The sequence below is a fragment of the Scyliorhinus torazame genome, chromosome 1 (assembly GCF_047496885.1).
Source record: "Scyliorhinus torazame isolate Kashiwa2021f chromosome 1, sScyTor2.1, whole genome shotgun sequence".
Taxonomy (NCBI): Eukaryota; Metazoa; Chordata; class Chondrichthyes; order Carcharhiniformes; family Scyliorhinidae; genus Scyliorhinus; species Scyliorhinus torazame.
The window spans coordinates 160,726,581-160,745,010 of NC_092707.1; the positions used below are offsets into that span (position 1 = coordinate 160,726,581).

The following is an 18,430-nucleotide window of genomic DNA, read 5'->3' on the forward strand; positions in this document are numbered from 1 at the left end:
CTGGGGCAGCATTACTCTGGGACAGTATTATCGGACTCTGGGACAGTATTACCCTGATGCTGGGACAGTATTAACTTAATGCTGGGACAGAATTACCCTGACGCCTAGACAGTATTAACCTGACCCTGGGATAGTATTACCCTGAAGCTGGGATAGTATTACTCTGATGCTGGGACAGAATTACCCTGGCACCTAGACAGAATTAACCTGATCCTGGGACAGTATTACCCTGATGCCGAGACAGTATTAACCTGATGCTGGGACAGTATTACCCTGATGTCTAGACAGTATTAACCTAATCCTGGGACAGTATTACCCTGATGCCTAGACAGTATTAACCTGATGCTGGGACAGTATTAACCTGACCCTGGGACAGTATTACCCAGATGCTGGGACAGTATTACCCTGACGCTGGGACAGTATTAACCTGATCCTGGGACAGCATTACCCTGCAACAGCATTACCTGGGATAGCATTACCCTGTGACAGCATTACCCTGAGTCAGCATTAACCCTGGACAGCATTACCCTGATCTTGCGACAATAATTACCCTGGGACAGTATTACCCTGGGATAGTATTACCCTAATCCTGCAACAGTATTACCTTCGATCAGCATTCCACTGCGACAGTATTACCCTGAGCCTCTGATCATATTACCCTGGGACAGCAATACCCTGGGTCCATATTACCCTGGGATAGCATTCTCTTGGGCCAGCATTCTCCTGGGACAGTATTATCCTGGGACAGTATTACCCTGGGACAGTATTATCCTGAGTCAGCATTATCCTGGGACAGCATTACTCTTGGACAGCATCCCCCTGGGCAGCAGTCCCAAGGGGAACAGCACTACCCTGGGACAGGATTTCTCAACACATAAAGGACTGTAGATTTGTTCCATCATTATTTTTGCTAAAAATATAGAGGAATTTCACCTTCAATAGATTTTAGTGAAAGGCATACCTCATAACCAAAGAACTGCATTCCCCTGGTGAGAATCTCGCAGCAGATGCATAATGTTATTCCAGAATGATAACTCATTGTGTGTGTGAATGGAGCCATCCTCTAAATATCCAACAATATCAAGAACTGCACTTATATAGTGCCTTTCATGACCTTAGGATGTCAACTAAGTCCTTCAAAAGAATTATAAACTGTTGTGACATAGAAAAAAAACAAATGTGGGGCTATCAAATAATTAAAGTTTTATGATCATCAAATATATTATCCAAAAGGTGACTTAGGAAAAATAATAGCGCCTCCCTCTTTCCAAATTGCCGCAATAATTCTGTTCTCCAGGTTCCCTTCAGCGGCACAGAAATAGCTGCCAGTGGAAAGGCCTCTAAAGACAGTTTTTTGTATACTCGCCCATGACACGCATAGATTATCTGCTGCCAGCCAATCTCCCAACCTTCTGGTCTGTCTCTGACCAACCAATCATTATCAACCATCCAGTTAGACAGCACATCAGCTGAAGGCCTCATCTCCTTGCCTAATGACAAGGCCCCACACCAAGGGGCCACCCTCAAAATTATTGAGAGAATCTGAAAGAGTCCTCATTAAAAAGGGCTACAATAACAAATTTGGGCCATTCCAGTTACCAGGTATATATCTGAGCCTGTGCATATCAAAGTAAGGTCAAGAGAGGTAAAAACCACTGTGCGGTAGACAAGAACCAAATGGCAGCGTTTGAGGCTGCTTCTCTAAACTGGGTCCAGTTTAGAAACAGTACAACAGATTTGAAGAGGTAGCAACATCCCAGAGTGGCAGCTGTAACCATTAAATATTCACCACTGAAACACCCAACCGGAACACATTTACCTTTTGGTTTTTTGCTGATATTAATACAGGTCCATCCCGTTATTTCACCCTGTGTGGATTTCTGGACACCTCTAATTCAGTTTCATCACTTGACCTGTCAAGACATGAAGAAAAGTACAATCAAACATTGTCAATTATTTGACAATTATCAGTTTGGATATCAATACTAAACAATGGAAGGCGTGAAATTGCTTCCAATAGGATCTGTTAACAATATTGTATTTGCCAAGATCTGTGCTGTGCTATTTTAACATGTTCATTATGAATTTTGCTGAGATTAACTTAACCCCAGTGAATAAGTATATTGTGGCACACACGTGTCTTCCCCCTAATTCATCTAAATTTCTGCTGGTCTCCACACACTGTGTATTGACTTACGACCAGAGACTGGATGCATAGATGGTGAATCCCTGGGTCATCCCCAGTGCTGTTTTGCACCAGTCACAGGATAGCTTTGTTAAGCTGAATCCCCTCACTTTCCCAATCTCTCTTAAGGCAAATATCTGGCAATTCTAAATAGGAATTTAGCAGCTTGTCAATAACAACAACTTGCATTTATATAACATAGCAAAGCTTCACAACTTCACAGCATTGAACTATATAAGGAAACATGGAGACATGGAGCATCTTAAAGGAGGAGAGAGTGGTAGATAAGTGGAGAGGTCACAGAGAGAAGCAATTCCAGAGTCCAGGCAGCTGAAGCATGACAATGGCAGAGTGATGAAAATGGGGCAAGTGCAAGAGGCCAGAATTTTACAAGTATCTCGGTATTGCGGGGTTCTGTGATATGAACCATCTGACCACTAACTGAAACTTTCAACGCTAGCATTAGGAGACATGCGAAGCAGTTCCAGAGGAATGTAGAGTAGACAATTATATATCGTACCTATTAGAGCTAATAATAATAATAATCCGTATTGTCACAAGTAGGCTTACATTAACACTGCAATGAGGTTACTGTGAAAATCCCCTAGTCGCCACATTCCGGTGCCTGTTCGGGTACAGAGGGAGAATTCATAATGTCCAAATTACCTAACAAGCACTAGTGGGAGGAAACTGGAGCACCTGGAGGAAACCCACGCAGACACAGGAAGAACGTGCAAACTTCAACAGACAGTTACCCACAGTCGGAATTGAACCCGGGCCTCTGGTGCTGTGAGGCAGCAGTGCTATGCCATCATGCTGTGCTTATTGTTAGATTTCCCCATAGTGAGGGTAAAGAGTTAATGTGCCTATTCACTGGTAATTTGTGATTCACAATTCTGAGGAAGAATGGAAGGCAATGGGATTAGTTTTGAATGGCATCAGCAAAAAGCTACATGCTGCGCCAGATGGCAGCATTCTGTGATACAAATCTCCATAGCTCTCTGCTCTTCACACTTATTGTTCAACGGACACTTGGCCAGTTTATTTCTTGGGTGGAGGAGCAGGGTTTTGGGGTTCTGGATTTCACTGGTGCCTACTCCATGTACACATGTTGTCGAACTGTATCCCCTACCATGACATTCCATCCAGGGACACAAGCCAGAGTTCAGCGGTCTATGCGCAGAAAGTGAATGGAATTTTGACTGGAACGCCAAATTTTCCGATTTCACGCGCAATGGATCCCACCACAGACAAGATCAGAGAATCCCGCTACAGAAGTGGTGAGGCCATGGAGGGATAGGGAGGGGCAAAACTTTGGAAAGATTTGAACAAGTTTATGAGAAATCTTTATTGTCACAAGTAGGCTTACATTAACACTGCAATGAAGTTACTGTGAAAATCCCCTAGTCGCCACATTCCGGCGCCTGTTCGGCAGCACGGTAGCACTATGGTTAGCACAATTGCTTCACAGCTCCAGGGTCCCAGGTTCGATTCCGGCTTGGGTCACTGTCTGTGCGGAGTCTGCAGATCCTCCCCGTGTGTGCGTGGGTTTCCTCCGGGTGCTCCGGTTTCCTCCCACAGTCCAAAGATGTGCAGGTTAGGTGGATTGGACGTAATAAATTGCCCTTAGTGTCCAAAATTTCCCTTAGTGTTGGGTGGGGTTACTGGGTTATGGGGATAGAGTGGAGGTGTGGACCTTGGGTAGGGTGCTCTTTCCAAGAGCCGGTGTAGACTCGATGGGCCGAATGGCCTCCTTCTGCACTGTAAATTCTATGAAAATCCAGGAGATATTGGTGCACCAAGAGACAATACTGCTCTCAAAGAAGAGTTGGGAGATAGCTGGAATCCTGGCAAAAATACCACTAAAAACACCTTAAACTCACTCCTTTCATTCACCTCATTGTTGAATGTTGAATCTTACTGTGTACAAAATGGCTGCTATATTTACTACATACTGACAGTCTCCCACAGTATTTCCAAAAGTAATTATTTGCATGAAGTGGTCTGAAGCATTTCTAGAGTCAAGGTAAGGCCCAAGCTACAGTAAGGATTTCTTCAGATGATGCCAATGATCTCAGGTGCAGGTTAATGGAAAAGCTTCTGAGTGTGGTCGCGAGCGAGAACTGCTGCGTGTTTACTGACGTTTGCGAGGCAGTCACCAGTATCAAACGTTAATTGCACCACTTAATGAGGACCCACGGGCATCACGCCACAAATGATGGTCCCACCAGCTGATTCGCCAGGACTGTGCCTGCCAGCTCCCTGCTAACAAGGGGAGCAGCACTTAAGCCGATCCTACAGAGCAAACCCCACACAGCTCGCAGCCATGCCACTGAGATGACCAACCCTACTATTCGGGGTGCCGATTTGGCCAGATTGTTGCACGCAGTTGAAATTAGATGGGATGCTCTGTTCCCCCGAGGTGCTCGAGGGTCAGCCACAAGTCAGCGGCCGCCATCTTGGGGAGCGTCACCAGAAGGACCGGCAGCCAGTGCCCTAAGATGGTCAACGACCTCCACCGGGCCGCATGGGTGGATTGGCACCAGCATCTGCCATTGCCTCCTCCCACCCACCACCCCACAAGCACCACCCCTGCTCAGCACTGTTCCGTGCCCGGCCCATCCATGTTCAGCAGTGCCACCCATGCAGCCCCCCCCCCCATACTCTCCTTGTCTCCCCTACTCCCCATCCCCCCCCCCCATCGCCACCACACATCACCCCCCCCCTCCCCACCCGCACGACGAATGACAGTGCAGCTAATGATACCCCTTCTGTGTTCCCGCAGGAGATGTTGGCCCACAACCGATGGCATTGTGTCCAGGGGGGTGATGAAGTGTCAGTCATTAGAATCCTCACCCCCGACGAGGAAAGGGGCCTGGAAGTCACGGGGGTGGCCGAGGTCATATCTGTCCCCGATGTAGAGATTGGCATATGGCGCAGAGGTGAGGATCCATTGGGCCCACCCAGGTGACCTGTCACAGGTATGTTGTTAATGCCATGTAGAATGACCCATCCCTCCCACTGACCACATGTCCATTCTCCCACAGGATTTTCACCCGATGGTACTGCCACATCCTGGGTGGTCCCATCCCCCCACCTCCCATGAAAACACATCGGGGGGGGAATGGCACAGCTGACATCCCCACCTTCCACCAGCGCAGGGATACACAACTTGGTGGGCGACAGAAGTGGACAGGCTTCTGGGGCACATTCTGGTGAGCACCACACAGTTGCTGATGCACATCTAATGGAGGCAGGAATGGTCAGGTGAGACAGCAGTCGGGAGGTCTGTTGGATCCCAGGACCCAGTTGGGTCCCAGTCAGATGCTGAGTCGCTGGACCACGTTTACCCGGAGCTGGTGCAGTAGATAGGGTGCAGCCGTGAGATTCAGAGGGGGATGTCAGTGACACTACAGCAGGTCCATAGTCGATTGGAGGCGACAGGCACAGGAAATAGCGCCAGCAATGCATGGCACCAAGGCCAACACTGCTAGGGTGCCGACCGTGGTGGAGAGCCTGGTGCAAAATGTCAGCAGCATGAATGGTGGTGTCTAAGGCGTGGCTCAGTCAGTAACGGCCATGGCTGAGAGCCTCGACAGCATGTCCCAGTTGCTGGGAGACATGTCCCAGTGCCAGATGGACCTTGATGAGGTGGTGCTGAGCGCCCCAGTCTTAGATGGGCTTTGCCGAGGTCCTCTAGAGAAAGTCCCGGTCACTGGGGTAGGTGTCCCAGGGGGCTCCAGGGAGTTGCATTCGCCAGCCAGACCTGTCCTCAGAGATGAGGCCGCCATTTTGAAACTGAGCCCCGATCTCTAAGTGAGCGTGAGGGTCCGCCACATCCCCCATTCACGGGAAATGCCATCCCCCCACACACATGGGCATTACACTACAACCTCCCCAAGTGAGGACACCCCGCTATGGGATCGCTATGGCCCCACCTTTTCAGGCCTTACCACCCTCTGTTTCGGCCCCTCCCTTTCAGGACCCCACCCTTAATCTCTCCCCTCAACCTTTATGAGGCCCTTTCATACTTGCCCTTCATCCCCATGTTTCATAACCCTCCTCATTCCCCCTTTCATGGGCATAGCCCCTCTCAGGCCCAGACCCTTGGCAGTGTCACCCTAGCACCCTGGTAGTGCGCTCACCAACCTGGCAGTGCTACCCAGGCACCTAGTACCAAGGTGCCCAGGTGCCAGAGAGAGAGCCAGTGGGTCACCCTGCCTTGTCCTAGACCACTGAAGGGTCTCCAATGATCTGGGAAACCCCCAAGGTGTTTTTACAGCTTGTCTGCAATTGTGTGGACCAGTATTAAACGGTATTTGTCCAGGCCTCGCTGGGGAGGCCGTTAGTTCCCGGGCACTAGGGAGAATCCGATGCAATGATATTTAAAAAGCCATACAGCTCATTTAAAAATGCATATCCGGATCTCGCCCTCGCTGGGCAAGATCCAGATCGCGACGTCTAGCGAGGTTCCCTTCAAACGTTGTGAATCCCGCAAGAGGCCTCTCATGAGATTCAAGGGCCTCGTCACGTCACCAAATCGGGCGCAACGATACCTGTAAATCCTGCCCTTGATGTCTAACTACATGGGACAAAGCGTCCAAGTGCTGGGCGGGTGAGCAGTTTTTAAAATCTTTTAAAAGCAGGACAGTCCAATTTGGATGGAGGATTTTGAGAAACAAAATAAATCAAACTGATTTAAAAAAATATCTTCCCAAGTAAGAGAGTGTGCAAACTCCACACGGACATGATGGAGTGATTTTCAAAGCAGTATGTTCAAAATCCACCTACCCTGCACATCTTTGGGTTGTGGGGGTGAGACCCACGCAGACACAGGGAGAATGTGCAAACTCCACACGGACAGTGACCCGGGGTTGGGAACGAACCTGGAGCCCCAGCGCCGTGAGGCAGTAGTGCTAACCACTGCACCACCGTGCTGCTCTTCCGCAAGACATTCATGAGGAAAAAAGGTAGGCCTGCTTTTATATGGCACCTTTCATGACCACCTCATATCTCAAAGTGCTTTATAACCAATGAAGTGCTTTTGAAGTGTTGGCATTGTTGTAATATAGGAAAAGAGGTAAACTCCACACCTCTTTGGTTAGTGTAGAGTTCACAGCTTTTGGACAGCATGTCATAGAGCAAGTCTGCGGTGACATTAAATTTCTTGAGAATGGTTGCAGCTGCACCTATCAAGACAAATGGAGATCGCACTTCCGCACTTGTGCCTTGGAGAGGCTTCAGTGAATGACTTGCGGCAGAACACCAAGTCTCCAAGGTGCTGTAGTATCGACAGCACTTTTCGGCTGGTCCAGTTGAGATTCTGGTCAGTGTTGATGGTCTGCAGAGGTTAGTTTTACCTTCAGCCACCGGGGGGGATCAATTCAAAATTGAACTGGGAAACAGAGGAGAACACAACACCGTCAGTGATGCCGGTAGATACAAAGGTCAATTCATTCATGTCGCAGCTCAGTGATGGGCTGCCATTCATCAAATGAGCCATTGTAATCCGTCCATGGTACCACATGCTCGGCCACAGCTCCCAATATTTTTTGACCGCAGATCAGCGGATGTTTATCTATTCCGCAACAATGACGGTCTTCGAAACATTGTCTGGTGTGGGGGTGGGTGAGGTTAAAAATAAGTGCATCGAGCTTGTTCTTTTCTTTTTGTCTCTTTCTCGGTCAGGAAACGCGACTGCTTCTGGGTTTCACAGAGTCGCGAGGGGGAGAAAAGAAAAGCGGCTAAACTGTTCTACTGGCAATTTGTCTGACGTGTCAAGCTGTGGAAGTGGAAGTGAGAAACCAAAAATGACATTTCACGGCGCTCATTCACCTCTCTACCCCTCCGGCCCACGCAAAATCAGAGTCAGTGGGCGGGGATCTAAATTTAGCCTCGGTGTGCAATATTTAGCCTTTATCGCAATGACAAAGAAAACCCCAGGATGTGGTTGACGATAGGAAGTTGATGAGAGAAGTGCGCTCTCTCACTTCTGACGTCACTGCCCCCTGAAAGAGCCAAGAGCATAGTATAACAGGTCTTTGTTTTTTTGTTCACACTAAGAATGGCCGACAAGAATAAATTGCAGTTATGCAGGGCTGGACTTTCTCGTGGGTATTAGGCAGGCCCAGATGGGGATCCCAAGTCCGTCCACGCTGTTAGTTTGCCCGCCGTGATAACCTTTCATGAGATAACGTTCTAATGGTCGGCTCCCATGTTTACTATCTTATGAAAGATGGTGGGTGGGATCCAGAGGCTGCAGACCCAGCCAGATGGCGCGCAGCCATGTAAGGCTGCCATGTCCCCCCAGGAGGGATGGGCCCTGCCATGGCCACAGGCACGCGATGCCTCACCATGGAGGTGCCCTCACTGCCTGCGCATTGTCAATCAAATACAGAGAAGCCCGATGATGCTTAGTCCTTGGGTTGAAGGGAAAAAACTCCACAGGACCTGCACAAAGTGGGCTACAAACTTTCAACCCCATGGTTCTATGCATGAGGCATGGAGCCTCCGGAAGGCCACAATGAATAAGCTGGCCACACACAAGAAGGAAACGGGGTCACTCCAACATCGGTAAAATCATGGATTCATAGAATCCCTACAGTGCAGGAGGAGGCCATTCGGCACATCGAGTCAGCACCGTCCCTCTGAAAGAGCACACTACCTAGACCCACTCCCACGTCCCATCCCCGTAACCCCACCTAACCTTTGTACACTAAGGGGCACACTAGGGGGCAATTTAGCACGGTCAATACACCTAACCTGTACATCTTTGGACTGTGTGAGGAAACCGGATGGAGCACCTGGAGGAAATCCATGCAGAACGTTCAAACTCCGCACAGTCACCCAAGGCCGTAATTGAACCCGGGTCCCTGGTGCTTTGAGGCAGCAGTGCTAACCATTGTGCCACCATGCCACCCTTAATACCGGCACTGACACAAAATGGTCCCTAAGTGGGGCCTTAATTGGATTAATTTGGTGCCCATCTCTGTGGAGTGGGTAGCCAACCCACTTATAAGTCCACCTCTGGGAAAGTATCCCAGAGCTGGGAATGTGTTAGGAAGCTGCCCCCATCTCTACAGGACTAAGAACGTTCAGCTGATAGAATCTTTAATGTAGTAAAGCATCCTAAGGCATGTCTGATCCAAACTGGCATAGAGCCAGATAAGGAGGTATTTGTACACATGACCAAAAGCTTGGTCAAAGACGTAGGAGTGACTTAAATGAGGAGGGAGAGACACAGAGGTTTAGGGAGGAAATTCCAAAGATATAGGTCTTGGCAGTTGAAGGCATAGCTGCCAATACTGGGGCGATGAAAAGTGGGGTGCAGAATAAGACAGGATTGGAAGAAATCTCAGATGATTATAGAGTTGGATGAATTACAGAGATAGCGAGAGGGCAAGGCCATGCCTTGGGTGGATTTGAACAGAAACATGGGGATATTAATATTAAAATCAGGGAGCTATGCAAGCACAGCGAACACAAGGTGATGGTTCAATTTTGGATGAGGAAAACTTTTCAGTCCATCTTAAATTCTCCAGCCAGAAATACTCCAGAGTAATTACGTTGCTGCATACAAGTGTGCGCTATAAAACAATGTACATATGGTCCCAATTTCCTTGCGCTGTTGGACAGACTCCCAGCTTATTTCCAGCATATCCTGCATTTTTTGCTGGATTTCCAGTGTCCACTGAATTTCTTTTTCACATTTTCAGTATATTATGGAGTAGATTCTCTGTCACGCAGACTCAATAGATAGAAAATTTAATTGATGATAACTTAATTAATCCTTCTAACGCAAAGGTAAAGATTATTTCCTGTGTGGCTCTGGGGCTGATTTTGTCTTTTGGTAAACTTATTTTTGATGGAAAATGATGTTTGTGACGTCCTTGGAGTAACTGCCTACACTCCTATGAAACTGCCCTTATCAGGGAACATCGCAACCGCTACTGAAATCACCTATCATATACCACACTCACAAACTCTGCTATACCAATCAAAACATGAATGCCACATCAAAAGATAACAACTACTTTATGCGTGCGCTTGTTTTGTTTCAAGAATTATGAGAAGGTTTGTGACCGAATACAAGGTATGGGGTCATTGCTTTAAACTGTTCTGTCCGGCTTGCAATGTCCATCTTGCTGGCCGGAGGGCTTCCGTGAGGGCTGGGGGGACTGGTGGGGGGGTGGCGAGTGGGTGTCCAGGGGGGGCACTATCTGGCAGGTCGGGTCCGCACACGGCCAACGCCATGTTGTACGGCGTAACCGCCGTAGGTTGTCGCCGTGCGCATGTGTGGCCATGGACCCGGCAATTTTCCAGCCGTTTATTTCATGGAGGCAGACGATTTATGTGGCGCGGCTGCTAGCCTTTCACCGGTCGCAGCATCGGTGTGGGGGCGACGCAGTTTTTTCCACGTAAAACGCCATGGGTCCTCCGCACTTAGCCTCAGAATTGGAGAATCTTGCCCTAGTTCACACAGATCTGCACCAGTAGTGACGTACACACCAATTTAAAGTGCTGCCCCCCCCCCCCCCCACCCCCCCACACACACAAAAAACCCACCATAGACAATGGGAGGACATCACACATCTTCAAGTCTGCCTTCACCCCCTCTACCAGACTGACCAGGTTCAACTTATGTAACGAGGCCCAGTCATGAGCCACCCGTATTCCCAGGTCCCTAAAACTAGACCTGGCCAGCCGAAAAGGTAGCCTCTCTCAATCAGCTCCCTTCTCCAGAGGGTTTCCCGGAAAAACCTCACTCTTACCCATGTCCAAACTATATCCTGAGAAGGAACCAAACTTCCTAAGCACCTCCATTATCTTCCCCACATTCGAGAAAAGGTCTGTGACGTACAGCAACAGATCATCGCCATACAGGGACACCCTATGCTCTCTATCTCCCCTCTCTACACCCTTCCACCCTGCCGTTGATCTAAGTATGATGGCCAATGGTACAATTGCCAAAACAAGCAGTAATGGGGAAAGTGGACACCCTGCTTTGTACCCCTATATAATCGAATGTATCCCAAACTCAATGCATTGGTATGGCCGCTCACAGTGGGGGCCCTGTACAAAAGCCTAACCCACAAAATGAACTTAGGCCCAAAGACAAGCCGCCCCAATACCTCAGAAAGGTCCCCCCCCACTCCAATTGTTCAAAAGCTTTTTCTGCGTCCATGGAGATGATTCCCGCTGGCCAAACCCCGAGGAGGGCGACAGTACCACATTCAGAAGTCTCCTAATATTGGCTGACAACTGCCGGCCATTAACATACCCCATCTGATCCTCAGAAATTACCTCCTGACAGGCACCCCTCCAAACGGGTTGCCAGCACCTTATCCGACAGCTTTGCACTCAACAGAGAGATGGGTCTATCTGACCCACTCTCTGTTCTAAGGAAAACACGCAGCCTATGCTGCCTCTCTGCACAGCTGCAATGCTCCATCCCAGGCAACATCCTTGTGAATCTCCCCTGCACCCCAGATGTTCATTATTAATTATGAAGAAAGGTTGCTTAAATGAGGATTGTATTCCTTTGAGAATAAAAGTTTAAGAAGGATGTAGTTGAGGTGCTTCAGGCGTTTTAAAGGAATTGATTGGGTGGATAGAGAGAAACTACTCCTTCTGGCATGGAGGGGCAGAGTTCATAACATGGGAAATATAACTTTAAAATTAGAGGTAGGTCATCTGGCGATGATGTCAAGAAACAGTTCTTCACACAAATGGAGAAGGAAATCTGAAACTATCTCCGTCAAAAACTGCTGAGGGTCAACTGAAGGTTTCAAAGCTGAGATTGATAGATTTATTTCAGGCATGGGTATTAAATGTTATGGAACCAAGGTTGGTAAATGGTGTTAAAATACAGATCAGCTGCGATCTAAATGAATGGCGGGACAGAACCAAGGGTCTGAATGTGTGCTCCTCTTCCCTATTTCTTACCGTGAGCAAAGTCCCTCTAAGAAATACATCAGTGACAATGAACCTGTTGTCAGATTGTCTCTGATTCCGCTGACATGAGTATTAACTATTTTGGGCCAACAGATTGACATCTTCCCCACCTTATGAATAACCAGGGCATAATTAGAAATGTCTGTTTCTCCGGGGCAGCTGATCGAGACATCCTCCTATTTCGATAGTCCTAAAAGTGCATTTGAAGAGTAGATCATACAACCAGCAATGAGGCAAATGTTTTATTGATGTTGACTGATGTCCATGCGTTTTACTTATTCATTCATGGGATGTGGCCATTGCCCTTGAACTGAGTGGCCATTTCAGAGGGCATTTAAGAGTCAACCACATTGATGTGGGTTTGGAGTCACATGTTGGTCAGACAGGTAAGGTCCCGAAACGACATTAGTGAACCAGATGTGTTTTTACAACAATTGACAATGGTTTCATGCTCATCATTAGACTTTTAATTCCAGATTTTCATTGAATTCAAATTTCACCAGCTGCCTGGTAGGATTCAAACCTTGATCCCTAGAACATTCCCAGGGTCTTTGTATTATAAATCCAGTGAAAATACTACTGTGTGGAAAATTATTGTAGCTGCATCTACGTATTAGCTTTCAATTGTCATACAGCCTGTGACACCCCCCCCATCTGGGCTCATAGGGCAATGGCTAATTGAGCGAGTATCAGTGGCTTCTAATGCCCGAGGTACATTGCCAGAGCAAGGATCAGCATCTTCAGATTGGGGAAAATGTAAATACATTTTTACAATTCAATAAAAAGTAAAAGACAGTATTGGGGGAAGAAATGCTCTGGCCTGTGGATGAGTACGATCAAGTTGAATACATTTACAATGTTGTTACACTCTGCACACTATTATGCTCCCGGACCAGACCCCAACAGTGTCTAGGATACTGGATAGAAACCCCACTATTTTATTTTAAATTTGCAAGACTGTGAGAAAAGGATATTTTTAAACTAATATAGCAGGGGGATGGGAACCAATGCAGGAAGTCAGAGGGTAGTAAAGAGGGGATAGAAACAAAAACTCGTAAGGAGAAAAGTGGAAGGCAGAGAAACAGATTGAATTACCGAGTATGGCAGGGGGTGGGAACCAGAGCAGAAGGTCAGCAAGAGAAATAACTGAGGGGGCTCTTTTCTCTGTTAGCTCTTTTCTCTCCCGACAGATGCTGCCAGACCTGCTGAGATTTTCCAGCATTTTCTGTATTGTTCTTTGTTCTTTGATACTTAGTGCTCTAGGAGCGATTTCACACAAAATAAGTCATGATATGGAGATGCCAGCATTGGACTGGGGTGGGCACAGTAAGAAGTCTTACAACACCAGGTTAAAGTCCAACAGGTTTGTTTCGAATCACTAGCTTTCCGAGCACAGCCCCTTCCTTGGGTGAATGAAGAGGTGGGTTCCATAACTATATATATAGACAAATTCAATGATGCAAGATGATTATATATTGTTGTTATATATTTTAGACGCGGGATCCTCGGTGGAGAACATAATGGGCCTGCTTCTATGATTTGAGACGTTCCCTGGGTATAAGCTGAATGTGGGGAAAAGTGAGTACTTTGTAGTTTCCTCTCCAGGGGCAGGAGCGGGTTGGGAGGTCTGCCATTCTGTTTGGTAGTGTCTCACTTTAAGTATTTGGAGGTGCAGGTGACCTGGGATTGGGCAGGTCTTTGGAAGTTCAATTTCTCTAGCTTGGTGGGGAGGGTGACGGTGCATTTGTTGAGGTGGGATAATCTTCCTCTGTCACTGACGGGTAGAGGCAGTGAAGATGAATGTTTTACTGTGATTCTTGTTTTTGTTTCAGTGCCTGTCGGTCTTTTTGCCGAAGGCTTTTTCGAGGGGATGGATCGCCTCATCCTTTTGTTTGTATGGGTGGGGAAGGTGGCCAGGATAAGGAAGACGAGACTGCAGAGGGGACAGCAATGCAGAGGATTGGGCCTCCTGAAGCTGATATATTATTATTGGGCGGCTAATGCAGAGAAGGTTCAGGGATGGAATAGGATGGGCAGGCTTTGTGGGTGAGGATGGAGGTTGGCTCATGTAGGGGGTCAGATTTGCAGGCATTGGCAATGGCACCGCTCCCGTTGGCTCCAGGGAAGTATTTGGTGTATCCAGTGGTCACGTTGAAGATTTGGAGGCAGTTTTAGCAGCATTTTAGATTTGGAGCAGAGTTGGGGGGGAGGGTGTTGCCGATTAGGGGAAAGCACGGATTTGAGCCAGGGAGGATGGATGTGAGGTTCCGGGGATGGAGGAGAAGAAGATGAGGGAGATGAAGGACCTGTTTCTGGGATGGCGGATTGCGAGCTTGGAGGTGTTGAATGAGAAGTTTGGATTGGTGAGGAGGGAGAGCTTCTGGTAATGCACGTGCGGCTCTGTGCAAGGAAGGTCTTCACGATCTTCCCGATAGCTCCCACCTCCTCATTACTGGAGGGGGTGCTGTCAGCGGGGGACCTATTGGAGTTCTCAGCCCTGGAGAAGGTGAAATTTGCTCTAAGGGGGCTGAGTGATGGGTTCTACAAAAGTTGGGGATTGTTCTTTCTGCTTTTTGGAGAGTTGGTGACCGTTGACTGCTGAGGGAGGGATGGGGAGTGGGTGTGAGGGAAGGAGGGGGAGGTATGGGTGGGTGGGGGGTTTAATCTGTTGGGTGGGTTTTGTTACTGTTGTAAATTGTAAAAATGTTGAAAATTTGGAATAAAAATACTTAAAAAAAGTAACATCACACAAGAAAATAGTTTACAATTGCCCCTTAAACCATGTTAATCAATACAGTGACACAATAACCCTTAACCGCTATCTTCATTTACACGTAAACAACAAAATCATCTCAGATCCCAAACCACTTTTAAATACAGTTAGCACCCAGGAATGCCCAGCTCTACACCGTTGCCTTGAATAATAATAATAATAATAGCTTATTGTCACAAGTAAGCTTCAATGAAGATACTGTGAAAAGCCCTTAGTCGCCACATTTCGGGGAAGCCGGTACGGGAATTGAACCCGCGCTGCTGGCCTTGTTCTGCATTACAAGCCAGCTGTTTAGCCCACTGTGCTAAACCAACCCCAAATACTCCACTTTGAGAAAGATAAATGTTTAGAGACTGCTTTAAAGAAAGAGACCTGACCCCCGATCAGAATAATGCAGAATATCTGGTTGTATTCTTTCAAAACCCTCTCAGCTCACTTTCCAGCCAAAAACTAAAAACGGAACCTCAACACCTTACTGCTTCAACCTCAGGTTCCTCCCATTAACTACATCATCTTCCTAAGCTGAACACAATGGACAAGATTCCTTGTCCCGCCACACCATTGTTTTGGTGCTGCGCGTCCCCGCCGGCGACGGGATTCTCCGTCTCGCCAGCTGGCCAATGGGGTAGCCCTACGCCGTCGGGAAATCGCCAGGTGTGGGTGCGCTGCTGGAAAATCCCGACAGCGGAGAATCCGCCCAATGTGTCGAATTAACTATTCCGCAGGGAACCCTCTTAATATAAATAAACATAAATGAACCCAAACTTTTACGATACTTAAATTGTACCTCTGGTTCCAACAAGCCTAACTGTCTTGCAAACCAGGATTTTTAAAAACACTACTACAGCAGTCATACACACACTAACCCAGCCTTTTAACCCTTACTGCACCAAATACATACGATACAATGGGCGCGACCGAATGGCCACTTTGCGCCGGAAAAGCAGCACGCCGTGGCGCAACATGGTCAATAAAAGCCAGGTAACCCCGTTCCTGGAATCTACTCGGCTTGCAACACCTCGTGAGATCTAACGCGATCTCGCGAGAGGTTGTGATGTGAATCCACAAATTGTAGGAAACTGCAAGATGCAGTTTCCTGAGGCAGCCAAGGTGTTGGGATTTATCTTCTTTGCCTGAGAGACCTCGGGCGAGCGCCATTGCTGGTCTCTACAAACGGAGACCAGAAGGATCGACACTCGTGGGGGTCTTCCAGGGAATCAGAGGCCCCCAGATGCATACACTTTGGGCAGGGTGGTACCCTGGCACTGCTCATGCCACCCGGACACACTTGCAGTGCCAGCCTGGCACCCTGTTAGTGCCACCTGGGTGTCAGCCTGTCACTGCCAAGGTGCCCAGGTGGCACTGCCAGGGTACTAAGTTGGTACCGCCAAGGTGCCAAGCTGGCATTCTTCACATGGCGACGACCTGGCAGGGGTTTCCAGATCGTCGTGAGTTAAAGCCTGTGGGGGCGTTGGGGGTCACGTCTGGGGCTCCAAAATTTAAAAATGGCATCCCGACTTCTCCCTACACTGAGGAGTTCTGGCGAGTGGAGCTCCTCAATGCAGAACACGGGGCTATGTGCGGCCTCAGCCTTGGCCCCGCTGAGGCCCCCTATCTAACCCGAGTGCCGTTTGATAGCGTTTTGTTTCTCGGCGCTGCGATGACTAGGTAACACGCGGCTAAATGCGCTCACTATGGGACTTTGTTCCCGTTAGTTGAATCACGCCCTGTCCATCTGTAATTCCTACATTCATCGCAACACCTATAAGCAATTCGTTCCCAATGTGTTTACACTGACTTACCACAGAGGATGATTACAATCCTAGATGAGGCTGAATCAATTATTTCAAATGTTGAACACATTTGACTGCGGTTGAATCATCTAAGATGGTGAAGTAAAGCTGGCAATGGCGAGGTGCAAAACACAAGCAGCGCACAGCAGGTAAAAGCCAGTTGTGAACTGTAAAGTAGAAAACCTTAAATGTTAGTTCCCACAGCACAGTTAATATACATATGGTATGAAGACTGTGTCGGGCCAGGATCAAGTCATGAAGACAGAAGATGTAAATTGCAAGCAGCAATAGCGCATCAAGGCAGAGGAACTGGTACTCGGGTAGTCAGGGCAAGATCGATGAGACCATTGTTTGTTTTGTATCACCGCACCCTTCCTTTGTAAAAGAGTGTGAAGGGGCTTGCTGCCTGTTGGAGTTTGTGTGCAAATAGGCCACCCCGTTTCCAACATTGAAAATGTGACCACACTTCAAAATGCATTTTTGGATGCTCGAGATCATGAAAGGCACTATTATCATTCAAATATGTTTTTCTTTCGAGGGTGTTTAGTTAGGCGTTTAACAGTCTTGCAGGCCGCAACTTGAAAGTCCTTTCTGCCGCCATAGCAATCTTCCTGCCCAATTTCCACCCCTCTCTCAATTTCACATGGTCCATCTCTGACACTTCCCTTCCTTTCCCTGACCTCTCTGAGTCAATTCCTAGTGATAGACTAATTACCAATATTCATTACAAGCCCGCTGATTCCCACAGCTACCTCGTCTACAGCTTCTTACACCCCACTTCTTGTAAGGACTCCATCCGATTCTCCCAGTTTCTCCGCCTCCACCACATCTGTTCCAACAATGCCACCTTTGAAAACAGCGCTTCTGTTATGTCTGCCTTTTTCCTCAACTGCCATTCCTCTCACAACGGTGGTTGGCAGGACACTCAACCATGTCCAACCTATCTTCCGCACCTCCACACTCACCCCTGCCTCCCAAAACTATGATAGGGTCCCCCTTGTCCTCACTTTTCACCCTACCAATCTCCACATTCAAAGGATCATCCTCCACCATTTCCGCCAACTCCAGCATGATGCCACAACAAAACGCATCTTCCCCTCCGCATTCCACAGGGACCACTCTATCTGTGATACCCTAGTCTGCTACTCCATGGAGTTTATGTAGGGCATGTTGACAGGAATGTTGCCAGGAAATGCATGCAGAGGGAACTGAAGAAGTGCGTTAAGCACTTTCCATCTCCTTTAAGCTGCGCATACTGCATGTAACATTTACCTTTATCAGATTGTCAGAGGCTCTTTATTGGCCCTCACCACTGCATTGTCCAAATCTGAAACAAGGCACCCCTATAATGGGAAGGTAATCATTAAGTCACACACCTCCTTATGCTGACAACTACCATCACTCACAGATGAAGTCCTCCCATCTTCACAGTTTGTTGTGACCAAAACAAGAGAAATTACTAACTTTATTTAGTTAAATAAAGATTGGAGTTATGATGAACAATTAAAAATAGCCTGCAATAGGGTGGCACCGTGGTGCAGTGGTTAGCACTGCCTCACGGTGCCGAAGACCCAGGTTCAAACCCGAGTCTGGATCACTGTCCGTGTGGAGTTTGCACAATTTCCTCATGTCTGCATGGGTTTCACCCCCACAACGCAAAGATGTGCAGGTTAGGTGGATTGGCCACACTAAATTGGCCCTTAATTGGATTTTTTTTAAAAAAAG

At 47.8% G+C, this 18,430-nt stretch overlaps 1 protein-coding gene across 3 annotated transcripts in view; it reads right to left on the minus strand.

The window, feature by feature from the left end:
• LOC140415761 (transcription factor HIVEP3-like) overlaps positions 1-18,430 on the minus strand; it is a 624,924-nt gene that overhangs the window by 372,308 nt on the left and 234,186 nt on the right. For all 3 annotated transcript variants that reach the window (XM_072501083.1, XM_072501080.1, XM_072501081.1), the window contains exon 3: positions 1,820-1,913. The gene's annotated coding sequence lies outside the window, so the exon portion shown is untranslated. The remainder of the gene's footprint in view (positions 1-1,819; positions 1,914-18,430) is intronic.